This window comes from Cyanistes caeruleus, chromosome 5 (assembly GCF_971803275.1).
Source record: "Cyanistes caeruleus chromosome 5, bCyaCae1.hap1.1, whole genome shotgun sequence".
NCBI classification, from domain to species: domain Eukaryota; kingdom Metazoa; phylum Chordata; class Aves; order Passeriformes; family Paridae; genus Cyanistes; species Cyanistes caeruleus.
Window position 1 is genome coordinate 79,836,820 of NC_141705.1, and position 24,380 is coordinate 79,861,199.

At 38.0% G+C, this 24,380-nt stretch overlaps 1 long non-coding RNA gene across 6 annotated transcripts in view; it reads left to right on the forward strand.

Moving 5' to 3' along the window:
- Positions 1–24,380, forward strand: part of LOC111929007 (uncharacterized) — a 134,920-nt gene that overhangs the window by 22,556 nt on the left and 87,984 nt on the right. The window contains exons 2-9 of one of the 6 annotated variants that reach the window (XR_015286588.1): positions 12,581–12,677; positions 12,849–12,946; positions 13,869–13,954; positions 15,160–15,271; positions 15,495–16,021; positions 17,800–17,950; positions 18,530–18,668; positions 21,586–21,681. This is a non-coding gene — a long non-coding RNA (uncharacterized LOC111929007). Of the gene's footprint in view, positions 1–12,580; positions 12,678–12,848; positions 12,947–13,868; positions 13,955–15,049; positions 15,272–15,494; positions 16,022–17,799; positions 17,951–18,529; positions 18,669–21,582; positions 21,682–24,380 lie in introns of those variants that run through there. The other 5 variants (XR_015286585.1, XR_015286587.1, XR_015286589.1 and 2 more) reach the window with 5 other exon arrangements.

Sequence of the window (24,380 nt, forward strand, 5' to 3'; positions counted from 1 at the left end):
TAGGTTGCCGTTGTGATCACGGCAATGAATGAGCTGACTGAAAACCTGTAGAGGGAGATGAAGGGAATACAAATGGCAGCGTAAAGCAGTGCCTGGGAGACAACTGATCTATTCCTGAACCAAGCAAGGCATGGAAAGCAGGCACAGTATTGTGGCAGTGCAGGTGTAGTGCTTCTCCTAGCACAGGAGGCAGCCTGGATAACCCCTGCACTCCAATGTTTTGCCAGGTTCTCTTTTGCACGGTAGAACAGCAGAAATACCCACACTGCCCAAGTGGCTCGGTGCCTTCTCAGAAGGGGCAGGTGTTCTTGTACTTGCCTCAGTGTTTAACTACTTTTAGCCCAAGTTTTAGCCAGGCAGCTGAGTCCTCAAGGAGAAAAAATGAATTTGATGCCCTCAGCCATTACTTGGTCTGATTAGAGGGCATGGGTATGGCTGATCTGTATGCATAGATAAATACTCACAATTTTGAAAGGAGGTGTAACAGGTTTTTTTTCTAAGCTACATCTTAAAGGGTTAATCTTAAGATGCTCTAAACTGATTCCTTGCAAGTAAATGGTGTAGTGATCAAATTGAGCAGCCTTTGGAGAATATGAAAGTGTATTTTTTCGATTTTTTTTCAGATTTTATTAGAAAAATCTCAGAGAAGGAAGGGTAAGATGAATTCTTGTTTACTAAGGTATTGATGCTTTCTTTGTCTCTCTCCACTTGGTTATGTGCATTACTACTCCAGCTGTGCATTAAAAATGATCCTCATATTTTTCTGTTAAGTTCTAGCTTATAGCAGGTTCTTATACAATTATATCGTGTTGCACATGTGCCTCCACTTCCAACAAAACCAGGAATTTGGAATTGTTACACAATGCTGTCACCTGATGGTAAGAAATGATGGTATTGGAGGCTTAGAGCTTCAAAAGGAGTTCTTGCTTTTGTTTCTAGCCTGTCTTAACGGCACATCTGACTTTGTGTTAGACTTGATATTTTTTTGTTATGTTTCAGTAAAACAGAGCATGAAAAATCATTGTTTTACCAATATTCAGGTAGTAGCTTTACTGTTTTAAGAAGACTGTTGTTGAGATAGCTCACATGCTTGAGCTTGTTGTAAACATGGCCTCAACTGCAGGTGTGGGTGTTTTGCCTTATACAGGGCCAAGAGATATTTAAATAAAAGATTTTGTATATGTTCTGCAATTTTTAACTGAGCAATTAAGTTCTGTTAGTTATGATAAATATTATAGATTAATTTCACCCTCATTATTTGTATACTGGTGTTTTTTGAGATGATCTACTAAAGAGAGAATTTTATTTTCTTCATTTGCAAAAACCCCCAAACTATTAAACTTGAAAAACAGAGGACACTTGTGCAATGTGAGGCACTTATTATTATTATTATTATTGTAATAAATCAATCTGTAACCTCTCAAGAAGGCACTAAAGCTGCACATACTGATCTGAAAGGGAGAAATGACAATGTTTGTTTCAAGGAAATTCAATAGTTCCTTCCCATTTTGACTATGCGACATTTTTATTAGGAGATGAGAGGTCAAGTTTCTCAGCTGTGTTAGGAAGAAAATGCTGCATGGCTGAAAATTTTGTTTTGCTCTTGGTTCCTTTTCTCCTTCTTGACCTAAACATTTCAGCTGCTTTGTAGTTTTATTTCTTGTGAACTTCTGGAATAAATTACCCAGTGTTCAAAACTTCAGCTGAGGAAAGAAATAACATGTCCTGAATAATCCCATAGTAGGGATGTAGCTAAGCAGATAGCTTTTATTTAATTGAATGAATTGATTTCTCTATTGAGAAATGTAAGGCAGATCTTTCACAGGTACAAGTTTAAGGTCTGATTCACTTATGCTAAAGCTGCTGAATTTGATCACAGTGATTACAAGAGCCTTCAAAGTGGTGGACAAACCAGAAAAGGCTTTTAGATTTTTCAGGAAATGGATATAGGTCTGCACTGAATTGTAATGTACTTTGAAGACAAAAAATGAAAATTGTCTAATGTTCTTCCAGATGCAGACGAGCTAGATGTTCTTCTAGAGATCCTTTAAAGGGTATGGGGATTAAATCTGTTCATTTGAAAAGGTGCATGAGGCAGATACCGAATTAGAAAAACTTTTTTGTCATCCAATTAAATGTACTTGATATTATGGTCGATTTTTACATGGTATATAAAGCTCCTGCTTCTGTTACTTTATGAAGTTATTGGCATTGCTTGGTGAGAGAAGTGAGCAGCAGTTTTGCAGTTGTGCTTCCACAGGAAGTATTGACAACTTGTTAGAACTGGGAGTGAAAAAGACAAATGACGGAGGTGGCAGAACTACAGGTTTGCTGGAGCTCATTTTTCCCTGCGGTTCTCATCTAGCCTTGTAATCCTCAGAAAAAAACATAGGTTACTGAGCAGTGCCTTGTGGACTGATATAGGCTAAAAAGTCTTTAATAAAGGCTGCATGTAAATAACTACAACTTAATTTCCACATAGCAGCATTATAGTAAATTCTTTTTTCCCCTAAGGTATATCCTCAGTGTAGATCCTAGTCTTCCTGTATTTTTAAAATATGGGGTTTATACTTTTTAGTTTAATTATTAGGACATTTATTTTATCTTTTCCTAGAAAATGTAGAACATCACATGTACCTTATGGGGGCAGAAGCATGCTGGAGAGCTTCAGGGGCTATCACCTTAGATTTCATCAAAGATAAATGGGATATGTCTTTATCAGAGATCCCAGCAATTCATAGGAGTCTGTCACAGCAATTGGCATTTGAGGTTATTATCAGACAAAAGACTCTTCTAGAATAGTTAGCAGAGCATGAAGAAAATCATTTTCACAGTGACAATTAATCAAGTATCAGGACAAACTGCAGCAGGGTAGGAATACCTAATCCAGAGGTACTCCTCTGGTTTCCAGTTTTCCAATCAAGAACCAACCTTAAAGAAACCTCTGCATTCCAAGTTTGTGCATTAAATCACTGATCTAAGTACACTGTCTCCTTTAGAAAGGGTGTGTGTACTTGTCCTCTGCTTGCCCAGTTCCCAGTGAGGATAGAAGTGACAGGGTAACTTTTCTGAGGGCACCAGGAAGACAATTATAAAACTTCCTTCTAGCCTGGAGTGGCCCATGCGTTTTTCAGGAAAGCTTTGGTCTACAGAGAAGCTCATCTTCACTTTCTGTTGCAGGGATGGGGTGATTTAAACTTTTTTCTTGAGTGGAAATAATTCTCAGCAGCTTTTGTATGTTCGGTTAGAGATTCTATCACATTTATTGGTGGAGTTTAGGCTTAGGAGCTGTCTGAATTACAGTACTGATTGTTTGTTCTCTGCTGCTTATAATAGCAAAAAACTCTGAACAGTTTCAGTGAATGTTGTTGAGTGCATAGACTCTTTCATCTAAGTGCAAGGGGTGTTTAAAATGTGACCTGCTCACATGTGAGCAGAGTTGTTGAATCTAGCCAATGGGGCATTCTGTGTAAAAAGCTGTATCTTAAACTTCTTGGAAAATGGCTATATAGGACCAAGGCATTCTTCAAGCCTTGTGAGGAAAACATGCCTCTAATTGTTGAGTAATTAAACTTAATAATGTGTAGTTAATATGGTGACTTTCTGCCCCATTTGTGCGGCTCCAATGCGGAAAACCTAGTGGGAAATGGTTATCACAGTATTTAATTTTTGATGTTCTCAGTCAGTTTAATTTCTATTACATAATTTGATATTTCACATTTTCATGTAAGCAAAGGGAATGAGGCATAAGTAGGGAGGGGCAGAGGAGGGTCTGTGATGCCATTGTCATACATACACTGTTTGTGACAATGGTGATGAGCACCAGCTTTTCACTCCTGTGTCTTTACGGTCAGTTCTGTACTTTTTTGCTTTCTAAACCACTAACTGGCACCTGTGGTCATCCAGGAAAGTAGGTTTTTCCTATTTTTTTTATGTGGGGGGAGGGAGAATATCATCAAATGTTGATGACAGCAGGTGTAAGCTCTTGTAGAGATCAGAATTGGAATTGTGGAATGGCTTCCATGTGAAGAACAGCTGCTTGCAATCTCTTCAGTCTGCAAGTGAAAGAATTGGGTGGAAGGCAGAGCACAGAAGGGTTGATGAAATGATGAACTCAGTGATGCAGTAGCTGGAGGGCCTCAAATGAAACAAAAGAAGGGATACTTCACACACTGCAGCTTCTCTGAGAAATTACTTAAAATAGAATTTTGAGATAAATCCCCATGAAATCTGAATTATGGAGCCTTGAAATGCAACTTGGCTTTCTTCTGAGTAAGGTAGTAGTGTCACACTTGGGAGGATCATGCTTTTAGTCCAAAGAATGGATACCAAAAGCAGCTGTGGGGCAGCACAGGAGATCAATAAGTATAAACCAAGTATTGCAGTTGTATTATGCTGTGGTTGCCTTGTCACTTAAAGGGGATGTTTGTGTTTTCTAATCATGTACAATAATACACTTTGGGAGGTTTCATTGTTTTTCAGCCAAAGGAGCCTGTTGGTACTTCCTTCTGTAGGAGCTCTTGGACACCCCAGATCTGGGAGAGGGGAACATGAAGATCACTACAGCACATCATTATTTTCTGAGAACTCTGCACTGTGCATGAGATCAAGCTGGTGGAGAGAAGAGACACGGGTTCTTTGTCTTTATGTTAAAAATTCAATATCCATGAAAAGATGTCATTATTAATGATAATACATATTATTACTGAATAGGTATTCAGAAACCTTCTGGTTGCTGAAACCTGAATTAAATTTGTCTGTTATGACAAGTTAAAATATTTAGATTTTTAAACTCTAATTTATCCAAGTATTCAGGCTCTCAAACCCTGATAGAATATGATTGGCAGTATAATCCTTTGTGGAGTCATTGTCTAGATGAGTCTTGGTTGCAAGTTTAATTATCCTCTCATGACCTTGCAGCATTGGGTGCTGAGGTTATTGTGGTCAGCTTGGGTGTTCTCCTCACTACTCCCTCCTTTGTCTCAGTCTGTGCAAAGAGGGGTCAGTTCTGGCTGAGCCACAGCTGTAGCTGTTGGCTCCAGTGAAATCCAGCACAGCAGAGTGTGCTGAGCCAGAAAAAAGGGTCATGTTTATTAATAGTAGCAGTGAGCTGAAGACATCCGTGGGATAAAAGGAGAATGGGAGTAAAATTTCATGTGACAAGGTAAAGATGTCATAACAATAACAATACTTACAGGTGATTTGAACTTATTTTAAAAGGATCTCAAAGTTTGTGAGACATGACATGCTGAAGAGCACTAGTAATTTCAGTAAATAATCATTTCATGAGCAATAGTGTGATAATAACCCTAATAAATTCTGGTTCTCCCACAATGAGGTCACTTTCTGCCTGTCTGCAACACATCTTGTGACTAAGTTTTCTTCATCTGTGAAGTGGCAGAAAATACAGGAGTGATACCCCTGGAGAAGATGGAGTGCAAATGCTCAGGAGGAAAAAAAATCTAAAGAAGAGATACTGCTAAAAGGAAACAAACAGGACTATTACTATGTTCTATTTTGAAGAATTGCAAACAAAAAATGAACAATATTTAGAGAGCTCATGAACTACTAAAATTGTTTTGGTTTAATTTTAAGCACAGTGAACTGTGGAGCCCGTAACTCCTTAAGAAAATTTCGGGACGAGCAGCTCACATAAGGAACTGTTAATGCAACTGAGTTGTGCATTGCTTGCTTCATAGACCCGAAAAGCAGAGAGGCTGGGGATGCAGCAGGTTAACAAAGTCAGGGACAGTTCAGGCACTTGATGGCAAGTGAGATCTTTCAGGTGTGTCCTGATTGAATCTACAGGCACTAGTATTTTAAATAAGAGTGTGAGACCGACTTGAACTGTGTAAAAGAAAAGCTTCCAAAAGACAGAAACTAAAACTGCTCTGCTGTGCACTTTAATGCAAGCAGGAGGTTTTTCTTCGCTGGGGTTGTCACTGCACTGCTTAGGCTTTATTTCATAAGCTGATACCGTCCTAATTTAAACTTTGACTTCCTATTACAAAGTATAAATCAGAAGATTAAAAACCTCCCGCTATAGATTTTTTAATAGAAAGTGACAGTTTAATTTGGCAGAGTTGAGCTGAAAGGATGCTTAAACCTAGTAAAGAGTGCCAGCATCAGCAGCTCCAGAGTAGCTGGAAATGAAAACAGAAACATGAATAATTAACAGATAAGCTTGAGTTCCTCAGATATTTTGCAATTACTTACTTTAGAAAAGTTTTCTTCTCCATTAAATCATGGGGTTCTATTTTTGTAGTCAACCTCGTTTTGCTTACTGAAAAATAGTGGATGTATGTCACTGGTGTTTTACAGTGAAAGTCTGGGGTTTTTTGTTTTTATTTATTCAATGAGAAAGTTTTGGAGGGGAACTCATTTTTTTTGACCCATAAGTAATTTTATTTCTTGCTTTCATATTGGTGTTTCTTTCCCAAATACAGCCACCTTGGAAAATATATTCATTTGGGTTGGTTGGTTTCCATGAGTCCAAAGAAACTTCAGTTTTTAGGTGCAGTAAGTAATTAATTCATGGGCAATTGTAGTCCTGTTGACAAGACATTCCAAACCATGGTGCAGCTTGACGTAACAACGAGCTGTTAAACATCAGAGCTATTCCATGTGCTTATGGAAAACAGCATTGAGGAAACTATCATCATGAAAATGGCACAGAAAATACTACTTTCTTTAGTATTTATACCATCTATTTTACCAGCTGTGCAATGACTTCATGAGGTGGAATATGATTCAGCCAGATGGTGGAATCAAAACAGCCAGTTTCTCCTGCAGGGAAATGACTCTGCAAAATCCTTGCTTGGAAAGTTTTTATGTCTCAGCCTACAAGAGATTTTGTTAACCAAGACGGTGATTTCAGTTAAGAAACTTGTTTAGAGCATTCTGTTGGTAAAACCTGGGTGATTTTGTTTTGAGAAAAGGTATTTATTCCTGCAGGATAATGGTGGGGTTTTTTTCCTCTTCCTTGTGCCACCTTAGCAAGTAGGATGACAGTCTGGTTTTGTTCCAGTTTACTCTTAGTAATACTTTAATATGGAAAATATTTCTTATTTGAGGAAGGTATGCCCTTTTTATAGGAAACAAGAATAAATTTAACTTGGGTTCTGCTGCTCTGACTTCCAGTATGTGTATTTGTAACAGCAATTACCAAACTGAATAGAAAGTGATGCCAGTTTTCCTATTTCATCCAAAAGTGGGGGTTTTTTTTTGTATTAAAATCCTGTGTTTGATGTTTACCACACTGTCTTCTATCTCCCTTATACACACACGCACACATAGATATATACATATATATATATAAGCAGAAATAGATATTACTGTTCTACATCTGTCCTGGATCTCTCACAAAGGATTTGCTTCCCAAAATGTTTATAAAAAAGAACACACTGTCTCTTGCTGTATGCAGCTTTTTGGTCTTGGTGATTTTTGTGTAGAAGTCAAGTCAGCAGAGTGAAATTCTTCCATCGCTGTAAAGGGTAAGGAATATTGCAGAAACAATTCCAGCATGATTTTTTTTTTTTCCCAAGGTAAGAGAAAAGTAATGGAGGTCTCAGCCTTCTGATGACAGTGTCTCTTGTTTCTCTCTGATATGGCTGGTGTAATTAATGAGGCAGGCCTAAGGAGGTGTTCTAGTGAAGTGTTTTGAAATTTATAGTAGCAACTGGTACTATCACTCTGTAATTATCCTGAGGCATAAAGTCAAAGGACAAACTAAAAAAAACCAAGCAAACAGCCCCCATCTATATATTCCTCAGTAAGTCAAAGCAGTGGAATTGTAAACCAAGGAAACACATTATTTGGCTTCTGACATAGTGTGAATGGATTTTTTAGAAAGTGGAATTACTGAAGTATAATATGTAGTGTTTTCTTGTTCTAATGCTGATTATATAATACCTTAATGAAAGGGAAAGTAGAGAGCTGAAATGCTTTCAGGCTTAACATAATTAAGTAGACAAATGTTCTTGTTCTTTTCTTTAAATGTCAGATTTGGTTCTCATTATTTTAAAAACTTATGTTAAGAAGCAATTGGTCAGGCATAAGTTCCAGCAGGCATTTTGGTCCACAAGCCTCAGCTTCTCAAATGCTAATCCCAACTGTGTTTTATTGCCGTCCTTATTAATGCAAGAAGTATCATGGTGTCACTTTTCTTATTTTTGCTATCAGTGAAAAGGTTACTGACAAAGCACAGCTCTTGTTGCTTGCATTTTGTAAACTGTTTTCAGTTTTAACCTTGAGAACACATTGACAACATGGCTTAGAGATAAGGATGACTTTCTTATTGGAATAAGAAATACAAGTTTGGGACTGGAGAATTTGACATGATTTTTTAAAAAGACTTAGAGCATTGTATTACTAAGACTAAAAAAATTCTTTGCTGTGTTTGACCAGTTCAAAATAATCTGTTTAATTGCTTTAAGAAATTCCTTGTAGCATGTTGGAACTAGAGAAGGTGAGTTTGAAAGGAACAACTCCAAAATCTGGAGAAAACACTCGTAAACTTTATCAAGTACTTTATCATGCTGAGGCCAATCCAAAATCAGATGTTTGCTTTTTCTATCCTGAAATTTGTATGCAAGTCATGGTTTTAAAGGTAATATCCATTATTTTGGAAGATGGAGAGAGACCAAGAAGTAACTCTATTGCCAGAGAATTTTATGTGGAAATAGATAGATACTAAGATAAAGATCAGAAATATACAGTAAAAAAAAATGGCAGTTGGTGTCACATATTCAGTGAGTTTTGATGGAATATTTAGTGTCTAATTAAACATCTTCCCTGAGAGTTTTGGAGGTAAGTTATTGTTTTTCACAGGAACCTGTAATTATTCTTGAAAAATAAAATATCCTTGTTAGGTGAACTTAAAGCAGCTTACTAGAAAATAACAGGAATTTCATTTTGATGGTAGCTCATGGTACCTTCATCACCTCTTTGTACCCAGTGTGGTGGATGTGTTACATCTCCCACGGGGAGTGCACTCTGTGGTGTGGTGCAGTGAATCCAGTGTGAGTCTGTCTGAAAGCTGGATAATGGGCTGACTAACAGAATGGCATGTGCTGTGAGTTACTGAGGTACTGTCCCTGAAAGAATGACAAAAATCTAACTTATTCCTTCAAAAGGTTTTTGGTAGAGGTAGTGTTCTTTAGCTGTCCATTGTCAATAAGTGTCTTTTTATTTTTCACTTAAGCTTCATCCCTGTGTTTTAATCTTATCTAAACTCTTCACCCAAGAATCAAGTCATGATGGATTATTTTCTGAGTGGAAGGATTAAAAAATAATCAATAGGCACTGTTTTTATTTTTCTTATTGCTTGCTAAATAGCTTGAGCTGTTTCTTGAGAGAAAAAATATTTTTTCGTTTCCTTCGTGCGCATGTTGTCCCTTAAGGGAAAAGCAGAATACAATCAACCTGCAAAAATTCGAAGAAATTGTGTGGGTTTGGTTAATTCACTGTCCAACAAGAATTGCTTTGTCAAACTTGTCACTGTGGAAGCAGGACATGATCTGGGAAACATTGATAACACATGACAAAGAGCTTTTAGTGGTTTGATGTGTCATGCAAATGTAAGCAACTGCTGCTGCATAAAGCAGAAATGTATGGCAGGGAGCTGGAAAACGTCTCCCCCAAAACAACAGAATAAGCAAAAGGGCTGTGTTTAGCCTTCCTGTCCTTTTAAGCTGTCTGAGAATGTTGTGCAAAACACAGCACCAGGCATTTCTCAACTGAAATATTAAGTGTACAACGTGCCAAGTAAACATTGAACAAATGCCAGGAGCTTCCAACAGCAGCTTCAGGTTTACACCTAGTAAGATTGAAGTCAACAAGGATCTCATTAAGCTGCTCAGGGAAATGTTGAGGCAGGTATGATGCACAGTAATTTGTGAGCACGGATCTTACAAAGCAAAGGATGTATCTACTTATTCCAGATGACACCGAGGCAGCTGGGTAGTGCTTACCAAACCGAATCAATTTACTTCAGAAGACTTGGAGTGAAAGGCATTTCTTCTGTTGGCATTTTTAGAAATGTAGCTGCAAAGTACTAGACTGGCTATTTTTTTACTATCAGACACTTCCATTTGTGCTCAAGAGATAGATTAGTTTGGGGTTTTTTTTGCTTTTGGGGGAAAAAATTTCTTCAGTGTGTAGGAAGTTGGTGAAAAAAATAACTAAACCCTTTAAAATTGAATAAACATGCAGATGTTGCAGCACAAGGAAATGTTATGCAGCTGTACCTTTTGGTATGAGGAAAAGAAAAAGAATGATATATTGGTTATAAAAGCAGAATTTCACTCTTCCTAGGAATGACCCGAAAAATGGAGAATTTCTGTAGCAGGCTTTATCAGTATGTAATGAAAACGTAAAATTTTCCTGAAGTTCTTCAAGACTTGCAGTTTTGATGTAGGAGCTCCCCTTGGCAGCTAACAGAAAGTAAATAGGAGAGTGCCTAATGGTCTGTGTGCAACAGGTAGGATCCTTTTGTTCAAAATTTGGAAACCAATACACAAACTGCTTTCTTGATGTAACTGCACCACTGTGAAATTATCAGCTGACAAACACACCAGTCAGTTGTATGTTAATAGCCATTAATATGTGCTCCCAAAGGAAGTGTTATCAGTGGCTTCAGCATATTTTTCAGGTATAAAAGAGAAGATGGATTGAAACAAGCTTTAAATACCAGCCAGTGTGTGCATTTCATATCTCTTTTAATACTAAACTCTTTTGCTAGGAGACAAATATGTGGATCATCTCTCCATATCTCTCCAAGCACCCATCCTGTCTCCCACTGAAATACACATTAAGTTCATCTATTGTGAAATAAATCCTCAGAAATCTCCCTAAAATAGACTTAGAGGTGTAATGGATTGAATTAAAATTGAGTGGCGTACCTTTAAAATATACTTGGTAAAAATAGTTAATCCTGATGAAAGGTATAAATACCTTGCCTGAAGGAGAGATAACTTTGAACTATAAATAATGTAATACATTTTAATCAGTTTTACTGCAACAATTTTCATTTATGAAATAAGCTGTCTTGGAAGCTCTTTTCAAGTAAGTTGAAAGAAAGCTATCATTTGCTTGAATAGTGTTTTAGTTGTGAAATCTCCTTAGTTTGCAGCCTGGGGAAGCTTGTAATGGTTAGTCTTTTCTTCTCTGTGGAGCAGCAATTGAAAAAAGACTTCCTGAGAACTTGTCTACAGTGGTACCGAAAGTACAAGTTTAGAAGTAAGCTTCTTGTCACAAGAGTGCCAAGGCACCATACTTACCCAAAAAATCCTGGAAGATTTAGTAGAGAACAATTAAATTTTGAGCAGGGAGTCACACCATTACATAGCATTGGGCCTGCTTGTTCCTGCTTACAACAGTGAGGTGGTAGTTAACCAAATTTATAATCACTGCAGCAATTGTCATAGATTTTCCAGACTTTTCAGTGTGTCTTGTAGTTCCATCTCACTCTCAGTTGTGGATCCTATTCCAAGGTCATCACACAGCATTCCAGCACTCTCTGTAATGCTTCCTGTTCCCCAGCTTGGGGCTCTGGCCAGTAAGTAACCCCAGGTGGGATGGCTGGTGTAACAGAGCAGCCTTTGTTGCTGCTTGCTGTGCTTTGTAACATTGAAACTGGCCTGTTCTTATGAGAAAGTTGGCAGGGGATTGCTTCTCTGGAAAAGGAGGAAAGCCTCTTTGAAATCAAAAGCCTTTGAGAGTTATTTTCAGGAGCTTGTCATGTTTTCTCTTCTCTGCCTTCTGTGAAGTCAAATTAGCCTTGTCTTTGTCATCTAAAGTAGTTTGCTGAAGGTATTAAAAACCCAGGTAGAGAGGCAGATGAAGTAATAGGGCACCAGGTACATTTTGACCCAACTCCACTGCTCTCTATATCCAAGACACTTAATTCAAAACTCAGCCACAGGTGTATTAGTAAAGGAGTTTCATCTGTAACTGATAATAGTGAAATCCTTGAATGGCCAACAGAAGTATGAAACTTTTCCCTTTGTCAATGCAGACTTCATGCAGCTACACTATTTCTATTTCGTCCTTCCCACCAAACTTCATAATATTGCTGAATTGGTGGCAGAAGAAAAGCTACAGTCCTATCCTTAAAAAAAACCTTCAGTATCCATGGATAGGCTCAAACTTCCTGCTCTGTTTAATATTAAGCAGATTTCTAATTATGAAATGCCCTTGGCATACATGATGTGGCCTGGCTTTCTTGGTCGTGATTGTCTTCAGTAATGTCTGTAAACAGTTTTGGGCCCTGAAGTAAGTAAATATTGTTAGCTTGGGATGTCTTTCACCTCTGCAGTCTCTCAGAACAGACCTGCTCTTCATGGAAAATTCTAAACTGTTCATGTGTCAAGCACAAAAGATGGGGTTGATTTTTGTTTTAGTTGTAACTCCTCCTAGCCTAGCAGCATATTTTCAGCTAGTACTAATTTATTTATTTTTTTTTTGCATAGAGTGCACAGCTGCCAAAGTTAGTTCTCATTTGATGTACTGTACAAATAAATGTTTAAAGAGCTAAGGTGTAATATTTAAGGCTTTTTTATCTGCCTAATATTTCTAACAGTGTCAATGTACTGCCCCTTGTCAGCCTGCAGTGTGCTCGGAAACGGCCTGCTAAGCAAATAGGAAACTATCTCTGAAGCAGAGGACCTGGGAATAAGGTTTGACATTCTATCTGTCACCTGGTATTAATTGTCTTGTGGTAAATGGTGTTTCTAGTAGTATTAAACACATTAGGTGAACTAATTGTCAAGAAACAAGACAATTATGAGAATTTGCCTTCTTCATTGCCTTTGGGAAAGTATCTTGTTGACAGGATTTATCTGTTTAAGGTCAGTGTCGAAGTGTGAATTCAGCATTGCTCTCCTTTGGCATTCTGAGCTGTACTTACACTGCCACTGAATTACCATCTCCATCTTTCTAGTGCCAGGTAATGGTTTAGATATTATCTCGAAATGACATTTTCAAGAGGTCTCACAGCTAAGAAAATGGCACTAATGTCCTGGGAAGACTTCTCAAGCCTCTGACTGGCAGTGTTTTACTACCTTATTTCAGCCTAACTCATTACCATCATCACTTGGAGAATCTTAGACAGTATGGTCCATGGGATCTCTGCATGCTGAGGGTGAAGGGGTAGGAGCATGTTAGCTGGTGGTGCTTCAGTCAGTGTTTTACCAGAGTTCCAAACTGCCATTTCTTTCAAGCCGTGCATTCTAGAAAATACTAAATCACATGTGTCACTTTTTTTTTTTTTTTTAATGCACTGAGCTAGTTATACCTAGTGCCTTGGGAGAGAAGCTCTGTAATGGTTATGCTGTAAGAGAAAATGAATCCCCTATTGTTAGTCTTTCTTTTTTAATAGTTCAGTGAGACACTGCACCTCATTTAGCCAAGAAAAGCAGCAATGGATGTGGCAGAGCAAGAAAAAGTCAGCACTTCCCTGATCTCATGTACATTCATTATAAAATCAATACAAATGTAAGTGCTGTGGAACAAGGATGAAGCAATCTGAGGAGTGTAGTTCTTCTACATTTGTATTTTAATGACAACCTTTTTGCAGTAGCTTTAATATAGGTCCATCCCAAAATAGACCCCTAGAATAGCCATTGTTACAGAAATCATTTCACCCAGAGGAAGGAGAGGGTTTAAAATACCTACAATGCAGAGTTCATAACAGAGCAAATGCTGACTCTACTATAAAATGCCAGGTAACTTTGGTAACTATAATAAGCAGAATTTATTTAGGGACAATGAAAGGCAAATATTAACCTTGACAAATGGGGTGTCAGAAAGACAGGATTTAACACAGAATTGAAATGATAAAATGCTGATTTTCTTTTCTGCTATTCCAGTCCTGAAGGGAGAAGGGATCCATTACTAAGTTTTGAGCTTTTGTCAGCTCAGTAGCCTTCTAACTAAACAGAACTGTAGTGCTTAGGTAGGTTTTGTACTAATTGAGTTGGTTCCTTTCACTTAGAAATTTCTAGCCTGTATTCTACTTGGATGTTCTTGGATGTTCTTTCTCATTTTGTATTATCAGGGGTTCTGGGAGATTTCTCATTTGTTACTTGATTTATGGTAGCGTAATGAGCAGTCTAATTGACACTGAATAAACTGAGTGATGGTGAAATAGCTCTACTGACTTTATGAAGGCAAAAAAATGACATAAAACATTAATATTTTCTCCTGTTATTTGCCTTATCTCTTGAAACATCATAAACCACACATTCTTAGCTTTATCTGCTAGCAAAAGCGTTACGCTCTCTGTTATACTGGAAATCCAGGACAGTAAAATCCTATGTCAGACAACTTCTTAGAGAAAAGGCCTTTGTTTGTAACAAAATGCCATCGAATATTTACATTCGTTTGCAGTCAGTTCAGGTGCCTGTAGAATGTTGGAGTCCATTTATTCAGAAAGAAAGGGCTTTTCACAGCTGATGCCAAGGACTTTGGGATAATTAATTGTAATGGATACTGTAAAGCTGAAAGCACTTTATTTGTGCTGTCGTGTGCATTTGGGATAGTATTAAAATAGTTTTTCTTTTTATGCATGATATAGGGAATAAGAGGATGTCTGGCTTGCATGTCAATGAGATGGGCTGCTGAGGTTTCCCACCGTCAAGGCACCTGTATTTAATTATGCATACACACTACAAAAGTGCTTAATCCAAACACTTAATGGCATAATTGTTTAAATGAGGCAGGGAGATTGACTGCAGCCAGTACCAAAAATAGGTTCTTATGTTGGCATTTAAACTAGAATTTTCTAAACTGAAATTTTCAGCTGCAAGACTGGGACACAACCCTTCTTTAAAGGGTTGTATTTTTAAGGTAGCAGCTGCTAGAGTTGGTGGAGAATGTGCCAAAATGTCAACACTGACCTGGTTAATTCTTCTGCTCTTTTGGTACTTTGGATACTGGGCAGATTCCTTTTCTTCCCTCCTGTGTCATTATCATGGCATGCGTTTCTTAAGCTACTTTTCAGCCAGAAACGCCAGAGAGCAACTGATCTGTCATTCCATCTTATTTACAGGCAAGCAAGATTGATATTGATTTTGACCTTCTGTAAAGTTTTTGTGGTTCTGATGCAGCAAGAGCCTTTTCAAAAATGTGCTGCAATAAAAGAATTCACTTTTAAAACAGTGCATTAGAAGATGGCACAAATCGATGAACATCCCGTGGAAGCAGAAGTTCTCTCAGTGAATTTTGTTCGCAAATGCTGGGCTGGAGATAAACTAAGTGGTCTTTGATACAGGTAATGGCAGCCAAATTTGTACTCTGTGTTAGGTGTAAATATTTGAGGGAACTAAATTCTTCTGAAATAGGTAAAATACAAGTAAAGCAGGATAAAATTATAAATGCAAATTCAATCTGTCATAACTGTAACCGTTAAGAAATTCACTGATTTCTCTGTGTTCTTCTGTGTTCTGTGTAAAAAATATTTCTTTTTTCTTTACTTTAATAAAATCTTCCTCTAGAGCTGTCAAGTCTTCTGTGGATGCTCATTTTTGTAGGGATGTTGCAGGTAGGTTTACTGCAAAGACCTGTGTAACCTGAGGGCAGTCCAAGTAGCAGCACAAGTGGCAAGCAGTCAGCCTGAACACTGAGGCTTAAGGGGAACAAGCCATGCGAGACACCAGCCATGATGTTTTCCTTAAGCTGCTGTGCTGACAGCAGCATGGAAACTTGTCCTCAAAGCAAGGCAGATTCCAGTTCTGGAGAGTGAAGAATCCCAGCTTCTACAGCTGCTGGTCATTCCAGAGGCTTTGGTGGCGCTCATCACCCATCTCCAGACGCCATTTAGACAAGGAATTCAAATGGTTCAATGATTCAAATCTTTTGCGAAGAAATCACACAACAGAAGATCCCAAAGATCTGATGCTAGGAAACAAAAGTGACACTGCCCTAGCAAAGGGAATTCAGCCTCAAAGATGAGCAGTAACAACACTTGTAGGAGGAGAACAGATGGGGAGAACGCACTTACGGAGCAGTCTGGTTAACTCAGGTAAGGAGAATGCTAAAATCCTTCCCAGACACACAGAAGAGTCTACTACTGATAGATTTATTAATTCCTGTTCAGGAGCAGCTCCATAGGATAGGCTGTAAGAGATCTTGCTCTCTGCCAGCCTTTCCTCCAGCACTTTGGGAGGAACAGCTCCTTGGCCAGCTCCCTCTGAGGGTTGTGCTGACAATCCTGGGTGGCAGCACTCTCTGAGCTGTGAGTTTAGGATGTGTCTTCTTTTCTTGGGAGAGGACTGCAGGGAGTCAGGATTTTGGGAGGAATTAAGACACTGGAGTTCTGTGTAGTTGATGAATAAAACTGGCCTGAGGAACACGTACATCTGAGTATTTAATAGAGTGTTGTGTAGTCTTTCCTTGCCTGCTATGAACAAAAGGCAGCTCCTTCACAGCCCTTAGTATTTTGATGCTCTAGTGCTATCCAAGATAATACTTGAAATGTTCCAGTTAAAATATTCCATCCAGCACCAAAATAATTCATTTTGTTTTACGGTAGCCACAAAGTAAAATGTACAATTGTATAAGCTATAATAGATTTTTTTTTAGGTGCATAGGTGTTTCAGCAGCTAAACAAAGGTTCTTCAAAGTGATATTTGATAAGTACTCTAAGTTTCTGGAGGGTGAATGTGCATATAATATTGGAGTAATTTAAATCAGAGTTGCTTTCAGGTTGTTAACTATGGAGTGTACTCAGCTGGCAGTATCTGTACAGTGGAGTGCATGCACCCAGCACAGACAACTAGATACAGGGAGAAACAGCAACTGGTTTATAAAGGCACAGCTTTTACCTTGTAGCAGTGGCCTAAGGGTGGCTGAGTGGCATATTCAGTGGAAAGCCTAAGAGAGATGACATTTTTAAGAGATTTTTCCCTTCTTACCACTAGAAGGGAGAACCAATCCAAACTACTAATTGGGCATAATAGTTTCAAGGATATGTAAATAGACCAGACAACATGCAAGCAGCTGCACTTATGTGCTAATTATCTGTTGTTTCCAGTTTAACGGGTGGCTTCTTGAGCCGCAGAAGCAGGAGAAACGGCTTGGAAGGGGTCTTTACCTAGGCAGAAACCTTGTGCCCATGTAGCTCTTTTGGAGGACTAATTAATCTGCAGATTTGTGTGTCAGAGAGACCAGAGTATTGTAAGGCAAAACTGTGATGAATTTGAGAGGAATCTGAATATTTTTTTATACTTTAAGTAAAATTCAGAATAACCAAAGGATATTGTTAAATTCCTTCAGATGTTTGTAGCTCATCATTCCAACATCAGGCACTCCAGAGTTCTGCAGCCTTTGTTTGCATATCTTATTGTGCTCCTTCAAGATTTATAAAAAATGAAAAATTCATTTGTAGTGCTTGTCATGAGCCTTGGTGTCAGAATTGAGTGGAAAGCTGTTGTTGTTAGCATCAACAGGGCTGGTGCTGAAAGAATGGGACAGGACAGATCTCTGGGTTAGGTGATGAGCAGTTAATCCAAGTGAGATGGGAGCGAAACAGACTGAGTGAACGGATGCTTCCATATGGCTGAAGCGAGATGTGTCCGTGAGGCAAATGGAGCAGCTGGAAGTGAGGATGCTGAAGATTTCTGCAGGACGAGCCCTGTTTTTAATAGAGATTGTTCCAGGAAGACTTAGTGTCTCTCTGAGACACTCTGAAAGTGTCTCCTTTGACACAGAGGCCTCTCTGTAATAATGAAGATGGCTCATAGACAAATGTGACATCATTAACACACTTTTTAATATTTTTTTTGTTGTATGTCTTTTGAGTTTCTCAGCTGGAAGGAACCTGGTGAATGGAATCGCTGTGTGACTAATGAGCTGTCTGTGGAACATCTGCAGTCTCAATACCTGCATCTCCAGTGAAAATAGTCTGGGAACTTCTGCCTTAATGAAACTTCAGACCACATACCTAGAAAAGGTTATCCTGTCATTTCTACTAAATTGGCTGCCAGGTTATTTTTTCTTACACTGCTTTTCTTTAGTGCTTGGGTGATTCTGATCTGCCATCACCTATTCAGCTGTGCTCTGCCTAATTTTTCCTTAATATAAAATCAAATTAAAATTACTGCAACATCATCTCTAAAAGTACCTGTTCGATCTAAGTGCATTCTAATATCAAACACTGTTTTGTCAGTAAATTGTTTGATGTGGCATTAAAATAATGATTAGTAGTCCTTAAATAAACACCAGTCTTTAAAATAGCAATGATAGAGAAATAACAAATATTATTCCTGAAGTCAAGGACTCACTTGCCCTTGGGAACTGCATGACAGTACCAGGATGTAGTGCCTCAAGGTTTCCTTGCTGTGCAAGTGTGATTGTGACATTCCATTAATATTTGTTTGTGATAGAATCAACACAACAGAGCTTGAACCAAACACTGAGGAAATGTTATTAGTGGATACATTGAAGCAACTGAATAATTCAGTCTGGCCAAAAGCTGAGGAAAGACTAGAAAACAAGTTTGTTTTTTTGTTGTTTTTTTATTTCCAACCAGGGAAATGTTATGAAAAACTGTCAGCCAAGTGTATTGCCTAGTTGTCTTGTATTACTGCATCTTGCAAGTGTAATTGAAACCCATCATCAAAGATTATAATCTTTTTCTGATTTTAAATGTAAGGAATAACTTGCTCCAGGTCAGTTATGATCATTATTAAATGTAAGTAACTGGTGATATTATTTATATTTTTATCAGCAATAAATGCCTTTGACTGTAGGAATAAGTGTTCTTTGGGCTAGATATTGAAAATCAGAAATTATCTCTCAAGGAGTTTATTAGCACACTGTAATTTTCTAACCATGGAGTGCAGATTTTATTTCTGAGGAGTGCAACTTGAGTGATTTATAGTGCTGACAAGACCAAGCTCAGCAAATGCATTAAGTGCTGCAACTTCCTTTTGAGAAAAAAAAATTGCTTTATGTTATCAAATAGTCATAAAACTTGCAATCATAAACCTATCCGTTCCTGTTAGCTAATCAGACTCATTCTTCCATGGATAATATTTCAGACAGTGCTTTAGTAAATTGCATGTTTTATTGCTTTTGTAACACAGTAACCATCTTTCCCTCGATGGTTCACCAGCAGGGTACATGAGCAAGTCCCTTAAGAATATGCAAATGTTTGAAGTTGAAAACATGTCGCCCTCTTTGACTATGTAAATTCATTTAAAAATTCAATTTTATTGTTAATGACTAGAATAAAAAGGAAAGCTCTTGAATTAGGAGAAGAATTACGGTCAAGGTCAAAATTAGTGCTCAAAGCTGTCAGGAGCCTTGAAGACATAAGATTTGCATCAACTCTTCTGCTTTTGCCAGTTTGCATTTAGTTGCTTTGTAATTCCTGTCCCATGGTATTACACTGGCTTTGTTTGTCAGCTTCTCCTAGAAAACTGAATGCATCCAGCAGACAGCCAAATGAAGGACTGAGCCAGGGAAGGTGTACTACAGGAATTTGCTCATCTTCTTCCTTACGGAAAAGCATTGGGACAATCTAATTGAAAATAGAGACCTGGCTGGTGAGCAGTGAAATGGACTACAAACCAAAGATGCTGTCCTATAAACTATTCCCTTTACTCTGTTATCTCCCATCTTCTTGCTTGTCACTTCTCCTGTGACAGGGACAAAGATGGAAATGAAAGTGAAGTGCCAGCCTTGGACTGCCTTACTGAATGGAGAGGATTCTGAGTGCTTGAGGTGAAGGAAGCCAGTTGGAGAATGAAGGGTGTCTTAAAAAAATTAACAGTGCTTCCCTGTTCATTCTGAAAGTTATTATTCAGTGAGTCAAAGTTATTACTGAAATTGTGTCCATATTAAAAACAAATCATTTTATTGACATTTGATTAGAAAATCAGCTTTATTAAGACTGGGAATAATTGTCCCAGCTTATTTATCTCAGGTTAATATTATAACAGCACACATGTCTGAAGTGTGTGTTCTCATTATCTGTGTTATATCTTTGTACAAATATTTAAATACCTAATAACTGGGAACTTGACATTTATTAGAGTGTAGGTTTGGAGAGGGCTAAATAATGCTTTTTAATGTAACTTGACAGCATGAAAATGCAAGTCTTATTAATTCCATTATTGGACTGCTGTAATAGGAAATTATAAAGAGATGCAACTTCGATTTATACTTTACTTCCACCTTCCAAGTCTTTAATGTATTATGGTTGCATTTGCTCAAATACATGGAGAAAAAAAAAAAATCTTGACTATTAATGTATTTTTCATTTACATAGCAACATCTAAGTATCTGTGCTTAGAAACAGAGGTGGTGCTAAATGTGCCTGACTGACAGGTGGAGAGTCAAAGAGATTCTTCATTCTGGAAAAACTCAGAGTGGAATCCTAAAAACTGAAATTTAGGATAAAATCATTCTTCATGTTTTCTGCTCTTCTGTTCCCAGGTAGGATAGTGGGCTGATGCAGGGTTCCTAAATAATCTTTAATGCTGGTATCAGGAAAGCATGTCAGGGTATTTATGCTATTTTTTTTTCCCCATTTAAATTGAAAGATGGAATTCTCTTGGCCTGCTGCTCTGTAGAAGAGCACATATTGACAAATGACACTCTTTTAATGCTTTCTGACAATAACAGCACTTTCTGCCAATTTCTGCTGCCAATAATAATGACTGTCTGCTACAGCAAACAACTAATGAATGTCTCCAAATGACCTTTTAGCAACTACTGTCAACATTAAGTACTCTGTAGCATTTTCACCTTCCCTGGAAATAGCTGGTGTTGCATTTGGAGTGTGTAAAGGTAACTGACATAAGAGCAACTGGATCTGGATTAGTTTGGATGGCATTGCCACTGGTCTATTTCTGCATCTTGTGATGAACACTCGAGGTTACAGTGGCAGAGGACTTCTAGGGATGGAGAAAGGTAGTTGCCTGTGTGCAAGTTTCTCACATAAAGGAGATAAAAACCACACAGGAGTTGTTCTGACCTGTGCAAACAGCAGGGAATGAGCTTCAGAGACCACTGGATCACATGAAGATCATGTTCAGGTTCCCCTGAAACAGCCACAAATGTGCAGCTTCCCAGAAAATATGAGGAAAACTAAGCTAAAGGAAGTGAAGCTGGAATTGGAGAGTTAAGATTTCTGATGAATGACAGACTTCCAGTGGTACCAATTAACCCTCAGCTAATTGTTTTAAACTGGTTGTGTGAAACACGGCTTCTTGTAACATAATTATTACTTCTTGGTCGTGGTGCTTTTCTGTCATCTGTGCAGTGTGACCCCATTGATTCCCAAGCAGCTATATTTAGCTTCCAGCTCAAAATGAGAGGACAATACAAATATTTGAGAGTAAGGAATGAGATCCCTCAGATTTAAAGGAACACAAACATCTCATCCTATTGCTTAGAGATCTGCTCTCTTGAGGCGTATGTCAGAGGACCACTCCTGTTTAAACAACTCTCTATGTGTAATCTGTATTTAAAAATAGGTGTGAAAAAGTGTTTGCATAACGTAGCATGGGCTGCTCTGAACATCAGCTCTTGAATGGTATTTTTCTTGCAAAGCTGAGAAATTGTTTTTCTTTTTAGTAGACAGGGGAAATTAGAACTGGACCAGTGTATGTAGAGGGTTGGGCTACAGCGACAGAACACCAGCTCCCCAACTTCCAACCAGCACCTCAGATGCAGGTTAGCATCCTGGATTTTTATGTTTCCAACTTGATAACCTCTCTGTCTGGATGACACTTGCAATCCCCAGCACAGGGCTTTGGCAATTTAGAAATAGATAATGCATCTAAACTGTAATCCTCTGTAGGGAACTGTGCAGTATAACTGAATCATTATAGTACTGCTTGCCTCATGGAAATTGTTCTAACACTTCTGCTCTCGTAATGTAAGGCAGCTGTTGGGCATAGAAATCTCATTCCTAAACACCAAAACTGAACAGCATTTTAGCAATTAAAAGGCATTATTTTTAGTGCTTTTATTTTAGCTTGGTGTTGCTATAGAAAATAAAGAACTGTGCCTTCCCTTCCCCCTGGTCCCCAAAGAGAAAATTGAAAACCTTTGATGTTATTTCTCTCTGCAACATAAAAAAAGAAAATTCCCAAATAAAATGGCTTTTAGTGTTGTGGTACACAATATAAGAAAGCACACTGTAAATTAATTATTCTCTGCAGACTACATTATTATGAGATTGAGATAAGCTTTGACCTTTGCTGCATCCATTTGCATAATACAGCACCGAGTACCATGCCATTGTGTATTTTTCATCATCGACATGTGCTGGTACTGATACTAAAATGTGTTCACTTAAAAGACTCCATTGTGTGAATTTTAATTGCAGACATATTCTTCATGTTATTTGTTGGGCTAAAGCAGTGCTGAGTACAGTTTATCTCTTAAAACCCACTGGCTTCTGACTTCACGAAACAACTAGGACTGGAACAGGATATTGAGAGCACAGGGTATTGATCATTAGAAGTCTACAGAAATATTATGTTAAACTTGAGAAATTCCTGTAGAATAAAGTATCAACACTAATTTTCACTGATTTGAAGGTCTCTTATTTTTCTCCAAATCCAAAAGAGGAAAACAGATATACTTTCAGGCATTAATCTCCTTTTTATGTTCATGACTGACCTTGAAAAAGGTGGGTTAAATATTGAAGTTTTTAATCAGCATTTGCAGACAGAATGAAGTAGTTAAGAAATATTGTTTTATTGGTAGGGTGTCTTAAATTCAGGTAGTAAAATGGCATGCTGGGCTGGCTGCTTGGCAAATAACCACAATGGACAGATGGTTTTTCATTATCTGTTATACAGAAATACAAGGTTTGTAACAGTGTGTCTTGTATTGATGCTTATTCATCTGTGAGAGAGTAATTTTCAGGCTGCTTGTCCAGGAAACATTCTAAATCTTCCTTTGCATCTGCAGAACAGCTGCTTAAACTAGGATTGTCAGTGTCAATGTTTTATTTCTGGTAAGCTACAGGCTGTCCTAATGTCTTCCAAAGCCAAATAAGTGAGTATAGAATTGGATTTCAGGGCTGGGATCCAGGGTTTGCTATGTGCATTCTTTAGTTTGCTGTGGAAAATCTTCCGTATTCACTTTGCTCCTGATAACCTAGAATGTCAACAATTAGCACAGAAAAAACCCAGTTGCTCTTTGTAACAGTTTACAAGTGGTGGGGGATACATTGAGCTTAGGTACTCATGCAACCAGTATGTTTACTGGCAAAAACATTGTAAACAACAAGGCCCTGGTATAAAATCTTGATAGTAAATATGTCTCAGCTGGTTACTCTGGAGAGGGAGGCTGAGGATTTCACATCAACTGGAGTTAAAAATTAGATGCTATAAATTACAGTCCCTGTTTCAAAGCCTCAGTATGGAAGTAGCACTAGATAAGGTGCATATTTCAAATCTTTTAGCTAATCGATATTTCTTTAATTTCTCATGTGCAAATAATGCTGTTGTTTTCATCTGATTATGCCACCCCTTGATGTTGATTTCCACTCCTTCTGATACCCACTGGAAGCATAAACCAATGTAATAAGCTTTGAGAGAACATAGGAAACAGTCCAGTGCTTGCCTAATGTTTATGGTTTTTACAGGGGCTGTAGTAAACTCAGGCTGGATGTCTCTGAAGCAGGCATAGGTATCCCATATGTGTGGGAGAATACCAGCTCTTAGATAGTATTTTTCACTTAGGTACTTTTATCCTGCTGTTACTACTGTGAGAGATATGAAGATAAAGAAAAAGGTTGTTCACTGTACCATCAAGTGATGTGAATGTAGTGTGTCCATGTTTTGTTTTTAAAAAAAGTCACTGAATATGACTGTATTTTCTTTTGTAAAAGTCAAGAATCTTTCTGCAGCATGATCATTTCACCTTATCCAATTCTTTTGGATAATTTCAGTGAGAGGTTATCCTGATCCAAAATTTGCTCTCATGTAGTGATTTTTCAGACGTAGATTTTTATGTCAGGAGAACTCGGTAGTCATTTGCACCCTTAGCTGCATTGAGAACTCTGATGTGAGGCAGTTCCCAGTGCTCATGGGCCATCCAGCTTCCAGAATAATTCCCATAGATGCAGTTGCTTGTACGTATCCACTTCCTTTATCTAGACTGAAATGTTTCCTTCTGTGTTACAAACATGAGTAAACTTGATTGCCTTAATTTTCAAGTTTAAGAAAAAACATCCTGAGATGGTAATTTTTTATTTCTTCCTAAGCAACTTTGCATAGTTCTCTCCTGTTTGTGGTTTTTGTTTGTGTTTTCTGTTGTTGTTGCTATTTTTAAACTGTAGTAATTGTGGCTAAAATGAAAAAAAATGTAAAATAATGGGACATCAATAGAACAAATAAATCAGTCAGTCAGCTCAA